This window comes from Chrysochloris asiatica, unplaced genomic scaffold (genome assembly GCF_000296735.1).
Source record: "Chrysochloris asiatica unplaced genomic scaffold, ChrAsi1.0 scaffold00196, whole genome shotgun sequence".
In the NCBI taxonomy this organism is placed as follows: Eukaryota; Metazoa; Chordata; class Mammalia; order Afrosoricida; family Chrysochloridae; genus Chrysochloris; species Chrysochloris asiatica.
The window spans coordinates 5,543,833-5,554,887 of NW_006408714.1; the positions used below are offsets into that span (position 1 = coordinate 5,543,833).

The following is an 11,055-nucleotide window of genomic DNA, read 5'->3' on the forward strand; positions in this document are numbered from 1 at the left end:
TGAATGATTAATCACATTTCAGTTCTGTATCCTGTCTTAATTACATCCTTCCTTTGTAACAAATCCCTCCCTAAAAAAGAGAATAAAAGGCTGAGGTAGAGTGAGTTCTGCAGGCAATGCTGTGCAATGCTAGGCAAAATGTTTGCAGATCTGTCTACCTGCCAGTTTGCATCATATCTGTGTGTCTGTCTTTTTAGTATATATTTCATCTCTCTCTTTCTCTATCACTTTTGCAGCCAGATCTCCCTTCTTTGTGACACCCACACTTCCTTGTTGAGTCGGGACCCCGACATAGGACCTCGACATGCAGTACCCAAGGTCACTATGAGTTGATAACTACTCAAAGACAACCAATGTCAACAACAAAAACAGCCAATGTTCACTAATAATTTCTAAAAGATGTATACAGATTGAAGAATCCCCCATATTTTTAGACTGTTGAAATTTGTTGATCAACAATTTGAAGATTTGGAATTTTTCAAAATATAACTGGGTAAACACTGTTCTAAATTGAGGTTTTGAACGATAAAGAAATAAAAAGTTGAAAACAAAGGGATTGATGTTTTCCAAGTGTGGTAAACATCTACTCTCCCATAACATTGTGGTCATATCTCTCAAGTATAGTACTTATTACTTATCACAGTTCACAAACCAGACACACTAGAAAAAGCATCAACTTTGTCAACATATAAAGTAGGGTTTTATTCTTGCTTCAATCATATAGCAGGAGCTTTTTAATCTCAGTTTCTTCATTTATAAAGTGATAATGTAATACCGATCATGCAAGCATTAAAACACATGCCTAGGGCATCAATCTTTGTGCTTACATTTGGATGGTTTTTGTAAATACTGATTCTCCTTACTTTACAGTTATCACTTCAGCAGATATAAACACCCTGAGTCAGAATCCAGTTCTTACTCATCTGGGTCTGTAATAGAGTCATTGGCAGATAGTTGGAACTTATTATATGTAAATTGATCACATTTTATGAATCTGGAAAAAAACATGTTACAGTACCCTAAATTTCTTTCTTTCTTCTTTTTCCACTTCTATTTTTCTGCATTCTTTTCCTTTTCTGTCTTCAGTTTGTTCCTTTTGTTTTGTTTTGTTTGTCTATCTGCTCTTTAATCTAATTCCTTTTCATTTCCAATTCATCATTTTTTCTCGCTCCTTCCCTTTTCTCCATATTTCTTCCTGGGCTGATTATATCATATAACTATTCTGTCATGTATTTAATTTTAAGGTCAGGTTAAACATCAATATTTTAAAGTTTGTATGTATGTATGTAAATTAAAATATTCTGCTTGTTTGCTTTTGTAAATTCTAAACTTTGTGGGAAAGAGTGGCCAATGGTAGAGCACCTGGTCTGTATCCTTGTTATATAATGGTAAAACGAAACTGACTTCACTGGTATTTTTCTCCATAATGACTGGCTATTTTGGCATGCAATCAAGGCCAACAGTATACCTAGAAAACAGGGATCTAGTTAAAGTGAAAAGACCTATATTGTTTTATTTTCCAAACCCTACTTTTTCCTCTTTGCCAGAAGAATAGTTTCCACAGACCTGGAGGAGAAGAGAGGTCCAGCTAATTCTAATGGGAATCGTCATCTCCCACATCTCTTGCCTGATGGTAGTGGCTCTAGATAATTAGTAACTCAATGTGAAATTCATTAGCTTTGGCACACAGCCCAATTCCCAGAAACATTTTATTTTCACTTTCACACCTTTTGGGACAATTCTGCTTTTAGGTGTCTGGATTTTGGATCTGAGTGAAACTGTCATATCTTAATTATATTCAAAGCTACCCTCTTGACTTCTATTTCAGCTGTGACATTAGCCTTCACACTTGGATTGGCTTGAATTCTCACTGGCTTGAGAGTGAGAATTTCATATGTTTTCTTTTCATCTGCAGACATCTGTATTCTGTTTAACTCAGGATTGTAAAATGCACAGAGCAGGAAAGGCTCGAGCACATTGTGATCACTGTGGGACTTATTCCTTTCAGGCCCAAAGCTACAAAAATCCTTTTACCAGTGCTTTAAAAAGATCTCCAAAATAAAAATTGAGAATAGAGGCCATGGAATTATTACCATTATGATTTTAAAAATATAATTATTAACTTATAATTTCTTAATTTGTCTATACCAATTGTAGACACTGAATTATTTAAATAACATATATGTATAATTTACAGTAATGTCTAGCTTCCCTTAGTGCTGAGGAGCCACAAACATATAATTTATTAACAAATTATACATATTTACTGAATAATTTCTATGAATAAGGAAAAAAAATATAATATAATGACATGTACCAAGATTTAGAATCCATTAAGTATATTTGTATGCATTACCTCACATGTTTAAGTCTATAATTGTGGGAATAGGTATTAGTGACTTTTTTTTTTAAATTGAGACTCTGATTAAATGACTTGCTAAGGTTACATATTGTGGTTAGAATATAGGCTCTTTTGATACATTATTAACTCATATATCCACATCAACATATCTACAATTACTTAAAAATATGGTCACTAAATTTGAGGAGTTCTGGTGTGGCACTGTAGGATAAGCATTGGATTGCTAATCACAAGGTCGGTGGTTCAAACCCACCAGCCACTCACCAGAAACTCTATATAGGGTCTCTGTGAGTTGAAACTGAATCGACCATGCACAACAACTTTAAGCAAGTAAAAATATGACTGAAGAGAAAAGGAAAATGCAAAAACATGTAAAAAGAACTGAAGAAGTATCATAAAACCATCTACTTTAAGCTAAATTAATGAGGTATTTATTATCAGTCCAGTAAACTAGACTTGTGTTTTCAATTTTTACCAAAGAATTGGATATTTGATATCTTTAATATTCATATTCTATAGAAACAACTATATAAACCATTTTGACTGCATTAGGAAATAATAATAGTGTTTGTCTAACCTTGGCAGAGGCACCACTATTCTCCAAGCTAATAACATCCCAACTGGAGAAGTGTGGTAGCTTCAGCTGAAAAATTGGTGAATGACCAGGATAATGCTGTACAGAAAAATCATAGTTCCAATAAACAACTAAAATATCTTTTACCTTAGAAAAGAAAGACTTGAAGTATAAATATTATCTTAAATATTTAAATAATCATTTTCAATAAGTCAGTATAGATTTACTTATGTATCCTCCACGTTTTCAAAATAATGATAACAATCTTTTGAGTATTGTGAGTTTATATAGAGAATATAAGCTCTAACTGCACTAAAATTCATAATATTTTTCAAACTTATTCTCTACAGCAATTCTCTCATGTTTTATACTACTCTTGATTTGTTTAGTGTCTATTCAGCTTATTTTAATTATTCAAAAATTTGCTTCTTTGCTCCATCATTAAATTTCATTTTAATGGAAATATAACACTAGAAAATGCAAGATACTTTTTTTCTACAAATAATCTGTAGTACAAAAGAATCTATTTATATTATTTAGGAGGGTGTAGAGAATTGAAACTTCTAGGGGAGTAGCCCATCTGCAATAAAATAGTGCATACTCTGGCTACAATGAGTATTCCTAAGGGAGTCAACAGTGTTCTTGCTGTAGATTCTCTAAGTCCAACTGACCCTTGAGAATCTAAAAGTGAGAGTTTTCTCTGTCTAGATTCTTTGCTAAAGGGATTTAGCAGGTAAATCCTGGGATGGATAGCCTGGGCATTTGTGAATCTCCTGTGGAGATGAATAGCTCTGGGAACAAAAAACATGAGAACTTTTTTGTTGTTAATAAACACAAAGATGATTGGGTGAGAGCTATACAGGAAAGGATAAGGCAGACATGAAAGACATAGTAAAAGTGTGATGGTGTCCCGGAGTTATTACAGACCCTGGTCCTTTAGATACTTAATAAGTACTTACTGCATTAATAAATACATGAATGAGTAGATAAATGAGGCTATGCCTTCTGAAACACTGGTTTGAGGAAAACAAAAACAAAACTACAAAGAGAGGAGATAAGGTAGAGACGTTATGACCCAGGGAACATAATATTATCTGGCCATTTCAAGGATTTTACAGTATGGGGATATATTTAATATATTTAAATATATGTAGTTGTGACAGTGTTCTTCTAAGCCAGGGAAGTGATGCTGAATGTTGAAAGATTCTGCTGGAAAGCAGGAAGTAACCAGTGGATAGGGCAGATCAAAAGAGTGAGTTTGGATAGAAAATAAAAAATTTAGGTGTGGACAAATGTCAGAATTATTTATGTTCCATGAACAATTCCCTTCTCTACTTAGAACCATCCAAATCTTATCTCAACATTCTTTTCAAGCTTCACACTCTATAGCTTTCTCACAACAAATTCTAGATTATTTTTCCTTTCCCAAAATTTATATTTATTATTTGTAAATGCCATTCATTTTGCCTGAAATGCATTTCCAATGTCTTTCCCGCCACACCACCCCAAATCATTCCTTAGGAAGCATGATAGCTATGCAATATAAGCACTAGACAATGCACCCTCCAGCCACCCACAGGAGAAGGATGAGGCTTTCTACTCCTGTAAAGATTTAAATGCTCACAAACCCTATACAAGGTCTCTATGCATTGGAACTAACTCAATGACACTTAATAACAACAACAACTCATTTTCTAGGACTCATTCAATCATTTCTTCACTATGAATTCTCCTTTTACTCTTGTTCCTCATCTACCAGAATAAATAATTTCTTTTTCCAATATAATTTCTACAATGACATTATTCCATCACTCATCTGTCAGTTTGTCATACTGTGGTGGCTTGTGGGTTGCTGTGATTCTGGAAGCTATGCCAATGGTATTTTAAATATCAGCAGGTTACCCATGGTTGACAGGTTTCAGTGGAGTTTCCAGACTAAGAGAGAGTATGAAGAGGAAGAGTTAGCCTCTGTAAAACCTTATGAATAGCATCACAATGAGGAACATCACAATGGAACATTGTCTGATACAGTGTCAGAAAATGAGCCCTTCAGGTTAAAACACAGTCAAAATACTTCTAGGGATGAGATTGCTTCTTAATGACGTGGGTGGACATTTGCTGATGGGGCACAATTCCAAATGAGAAGAAACAGATGTAAACATCGTCTCTTGTACTTTGTTGTTATGAGGGATCAGTCCCTTGAAAAGTGCTTGGAAAAGTGAACGTCAGTGAAAAAGAGGAAGACTCCCAACAAGATGGATTGACACAGTCACAGCAACAATGGGCTCAAACATAACAATAATTGTCAGGATAGCACAGACTGGCCAGTGTTATGTTCTGTTGTGTTTAGACTCACTATGAATCAAATAGCATAGTGGTTATGAATTGCGCTGCGAACCTTAAGGTCAGCGGTTCGAAACTACCAGCCGCTCCATGGGAGAAAGATGAGGCTTTCTGCTCCCATAAAGATTTACACCCTTGGGAACCCTGTACAGGGTCGCTATGGGTCGGAACCAACTCGACGGCACTTAACAACAACTATGAATCAGAAGTGACTCGATGGCCCCTACTAACAGTTTAATACGATATTATTATACTTACCACATCGCTTCATGAATTTGTGTTCACATCCTTTCCTCCTAAATTAAAAACTGTCCGAGGACCATTGTATCATGTTTCTGTTAGAATCTCTAGTATCTGTTTTAATTTTCAGCATATTAGAAGTCTAGTAAATAAGTGAATGAATAGTGCTATGAATTATGACTATGTATCTTTGAATCACTTTTATACACCCTCTAACTACTCATTGGAGTCCTGGTGTGGTGCTGTGGGCTTATGTGTCGGACTGAAAAGTCTTTTGAACTGTAATCAGCAGTTCAAGCTCACCAGCTGCTCCTCGGAAACCCTATACAGGGTCGCTATGGGTCAGAATTGACTTGACAGCACTTAAAAACAATAACAACCACTCATTAATTCATTCAATCATGCACTCATTTCGTTGGTTAAAAAGTATGTATTGAACACACCTATATACCAGATCTCTGGAGAAAGATTAGACTTTCTGCTCCTTCAAAGATTTATAGCCTTGGAAGCCCTATACAGGATCACTATGAGTTGGAACCAGCTTGATGGCACTTAACAACAATACCAAGATATACCAGAGAGCAATAGTCTTGGAAATACATGGTTAAAGCAATCAGCTGCTAACCAACAGGTTCAAACACAATGACAACTCTGCAAGAGAAAAGATTTCCAGTCTTAGAAACCCTATGGGGCAGTTCTATTCTGTCTTAAAATGTCACTAGGAGGCAGAATCAACATGATCGTAATGGGTTTGGTTTTGAGTATGTACAAAATAATATTATTGTTTAAAAGTGTCGTTTACTTCATTAGACTGTGGGAATTGACTTTTTCAACCATGCAGTCCCCATTACCAGATCATGCCTGAGATTGCCTGTGAGCTATTCAGTCCTGAAGTCCACATTAACGAGTAGCCAGCTCCCACTTCCCCTTACCCTGGTGGCTATTGCTACTGTCCAGCTGGTAGCTGAATTCTCTAGGGAACTTCATTTCAGATGTGATTTGTGCCTGAGTGAGACCTCTATGTGGCCATTTGGAGATAGGGTCAATAGTTCGGTGACAGTTTCTGCTCTTTGATACTGTGGAGGACCAGCCTGTGAGCATTGTGATAAAAGGAATCTAATAGCGGTTAATGAAACCAGCATGCATTTCCCTGCAAAGAGCCTTAGTGCCTTTCTGCATGTATTTGAACTCACATACCTCCTTCTAGACTGGTGTGGCTCAGAGGACAGAACACTGCTGCCAAACCTGAAGGACTGGGACATCACAAATGAGTTACAGAGTACCTCCGTGTATACTTCATAACAATTTTGTAAACATTTCTCATTCAGTCATCAAAATAGCCCTCTTTTGTAGGGATTATACTCCATCTTTTATAGAAAAAACAAAACAAAACTAAGATAATGAGTAACAAATTAGATGCACAACTAGAAAGTGATCTAGCTAGAATCATAAGTTAAAGCTTCACATAGTCGATTTTAAGGTACAAGGGTGTATTTTCTCCCCTGTAAATGAGCATACCATTTCAAGAAGGCTAATTCCAACTCAGTATTAAATAAGACACTAAAAAAGTAGAGAGTTATCAAAAAAATAAGTGTCTTCCAAACTTAGTGAATGCATTGCAAATAGTTCAACTAGCCGTCAGAAAGAAATGAGAATATGAAACTGTTCAGGAAGCTTGAAAAAAATAATCGAGTGGTTGGAATGTTGGTTTATAGATTCCCTTCTTTATCTAAAATTCTATGCTTATATGCCAATTATAGACAAACCGAAAGACATGCAGGTACACACACACACACAGAAAGAAGGTCCTCACTGTGATGAGGTAAAAGAGCGTGCTACAATATTTATGTTTAAAATGCAACAGTGTTACCAAGCAAGACATTCAGGCAGCCAACAAACATATGAAGAAATGTTCACCATCGTTAGCCATTAGACAGATGCCAATCAAAGCAACAATGAGATATCATCTTGTTAGAAATGAATTCCGATGTTGTGTAAAAGACACTCGGTGAGACTAATTTACCTGGGCACAGCAAAATTTACTCCTGCAAGAGGGTGCATGTGCATAGCCGTACATACAGGAACAGGTCAGTGAGCACACCTAGTGGGCAGTCCGCTCGGGTTTTTAATCCCTGACATGAGTCTAAAGACTGCGCCTCACCCTGTTGGCCAGGGCTTTGACCACACAATCTTTTCCCTTACCCAACTGGCTAGTTCAAATTTTTAAGGCATGCATTCTAAAAAAAAAAAAAAAAAAAAAAAGATCATAAAGTCTTTACTCACTTCAGAAAGCAGTCAAAGAAAAAGAGAGAAATCATTGTGTTTTCTCACTTCAGGAAGTAGTCAAAGAAAGAGAGAGATTATAAAGTCTTTACTTCAGAAAGTAAAGAAAAAAGAAAGGTTACCAGAATACAATAAACAGGATTATAATCCCCCCGCCCCCACAATCTCACACCAATCCTGGTGTGACGTTGTGGGTTTATGCACTGGACTGCAAGGTTAGTTTGAACCGCAAGATCCATGGTTCAAGCTCACCAGCCGCTCCTCAGAAACCCTATACTGGTTCGCTATGAGTCAGAATCGACTCAACAGCACTTAATAACACCACCAGCAGCAGCATTAATAGCAAAGTTCAAAAAAGCAGAGGACAACAAATGCTGACAAGGGTGTGGAGAGACTGGGACCCTCTTGTATTGCTGGTGGGACTGTAAAATGGTTCACCCACTCTGGAAAATGTATGACACTTTCTCAGAAAGTTGGAAATAGAAATACCTTGTTGTTGTTATGTGCCGTGGAGTCAGTTCCGACTCATAGAAACCCTGTACAGGGTTTCTGAGGCTGTAAGTCTTTACAGGAGCAGAAAGCCTCATCTTTCTCCAGTGGAACAGCTGGTAGTTTCATACTGCTGACCATGAGATTAGCAGTCAAATTCGTAACCACTTATGATCCAGCAAGTTCTCTACTTGGTGTATATCCACAAGAAATATGAGCCAGAACACAAGTAGATATATGCACACCAATGTTCATAGCAGCACTATTCACAATAGCAAAACAATGGAAATAGCCTAAGTACCCATCAGTGGAAGACTGTATAACCAAACTTTCATACATACACACAATGGAATATTATGCCTTAAGGATAATGATGAATCTGCAAAACATTTTATAACACGGATAAACCTGTAGGACTCTATGCTGAGAGAAATTAGTCAGTCACAAAAGGAAATATATTCCATAAGACCATTATTGTAAAAGCTTAAGAAAAGATTTCCATAGTAAAGGACAAATTCTTTGATGGTTATCAGGGGTGGAAAAGAGGAGGCAGTAATTCACAGTTTACGGGTGGACACATGATAGCTTGGGTGACAGGGAGGGTACAGAAGGGGGAGAGGGGTAGATGAACATGTAAGATATGGTAAAACTTAGGGAGGTATGCATAGGCTAAATGTGATAGAGGTAAATAGTTATGTATACACAACTTTGGAACAACAGGAAGCTATGAATGAGGGATTGAGACATAGTCAGAATGGGTAAAGGAGGGGCAATAATGTGGCTATTGGTTTCCCTGGCCTACTACTGTAAATAAAGATTTAAGTGTGATAGGAATAATGGGAAATACGATTACAGAAAACTGGTAAGCCCATCTTCAGCTTATAACTGACTGCATTAGCTAAAAGGAGAACTAGAATTTTCCCAGGGAAATAGGTTTATTATTAAGCCTTTGTGGTGTATGGGGCTTTAAGTGGAATCCTGAGCCTCACCCAGAATTTTCTGGGATGGGACATTCTCACTTAAAAAGACATGCAGACCAACGTGAATGGCTAGTGGAACAGAAGATATTTCTTGAAAGAAAGACCAGCAGAAAAATATAAGCAGACTGTTTGGCTGTTACAATATCAAGCAAACTGCCTTGAAGCCAAGGCAAGAAAAGTCAGCCCATCAGGCTAAACCCCTTTCTAAGACTGAAACTCAAAGGGAACACATGAGCAGTTTTGTATGCTCATTGGTGACCAGTCTGGTTCACTTGTGAGTGGAAGTGGGGAAAATGCAACAATGAAGACATGGGCTGAGTTTGGCCATGTTCCATAGATACCTATTGACTTTGAGATGAGAGAAAGAAGAGGAAGGTCTGACTGGTCTAAAGTTTAGAGAGATGTGGGAACCTAAGCCAATGATCACTGACCTAAGCACTGGGGGCTAGAGTTGAGAGTGAAGCTGTTCTGAAGTGGGGAAGGGTATGCAAGAACTTCCAAACTTGCATATAGTACCCATTTGACGTAGCTTGGATGGCTAGCTGACCAGAACTCAACCAGATGAAGATAAATTTGATATAGGGAGCAAGTGTAAATTGCCACAATTTGATGAACTGGACTTTCATCTATGTATGTAGTTGCTCAAAATTCCAATGGGAAATGGAAGGATTCTTCATATCAAGGATCAAGCTTGCCCCTCCGTACACTGGGTTGATAGAGACACACAACTAAGATATTGTCTATCAAAAATTGGGGGATATAAAGGTACGAAGTGGCTGGCTTACATGTTTTCATGAGTGTGCTTAGTTTCAGAATGAGGTGGGTGAGGTGGAATCTCCACTGAATAGATTTCATTTTTTCCAGATGGGTCTGGAGAAAGGGGATGGGGGATGATGGGGACAGGATTTTATAATTCAATTGTGAGTATTTGTTATCAGGACTAATTGCAATTATCACCACTGTAAATGTAGAATATGTGTAACTAAAAGGGGGGAGTAGTAATCTTTCATTTCAGGATCAGAGGACCTTGTTGAGAGGAGGGTGTGATCCTAAACAGAAAAGCGGTGACAGCAGAGACAGTGGCAGAGGTGAGGGCATAGAGAGACAGAGCAGCTGAGGACTCTAGGCCCATGGAATGAGAAAGGCTGTGCGCCTGTCAGCAGGAGGCTGGCATGCAAAATGTGCCCTTTAGACATTTAAATGAAAATGCATTTTATGTTTTGCATGTGTTTGTTGTTAGGTGCTATTGAGTCTGGTTCCAACCCATAGTGACCCTGCATAGGGTTTCCCAGGAGCAGCTGGTGAACTTCAACAGCAGGCCTCTTGGTTCAAATGGACTTGCAGTCCAGTGCATTAACCAACAGGGCTACACCAGGAGTCCATCAAAAAAAAAGGGGGTGGGACTAGAATTAAATACTGTTAACCCATATACATGGAGGGGATTGTACTAACTGCAATTAAACAAAATATGATTTGTTAACTGTAAAACTGATGATCTGCCCTGTAAAATTTCACTCAACTCACAATAAAAACTTTCTATATACAATAAATAAATACAACAGTGTAAATCATAATTATAATACTTATAATAACGAGAGCTAACATTAATTGAACTTTAATTAACAGCATACCAGGACACATTTCATGCATGCCTAATTTAATGGATATAAGTGTAGTATCTTACAGGGTTTTTTTTTTTTTTTAAGGTTTTTATTGTGGATTGAGTGAAAATTTACAGGGCACATCATCAGTTTCACATTCAACAATTCATATAACTTGTTTCA

The 11,055-nt window shown here is 37.3% G+C and overlaps 1 pseudogene; it reads left to right on the top strand.

Annotated features, from left to right (window-relative positions):
- Positions 1 to 3,681: 3,681 nt before the first annotated feature.
- The window catches only part of LOC102813496, a 22,406-nt pseudogene continuing 15,032 nt past the window's right edge, over positions 3,682 to 11,055 (top strand).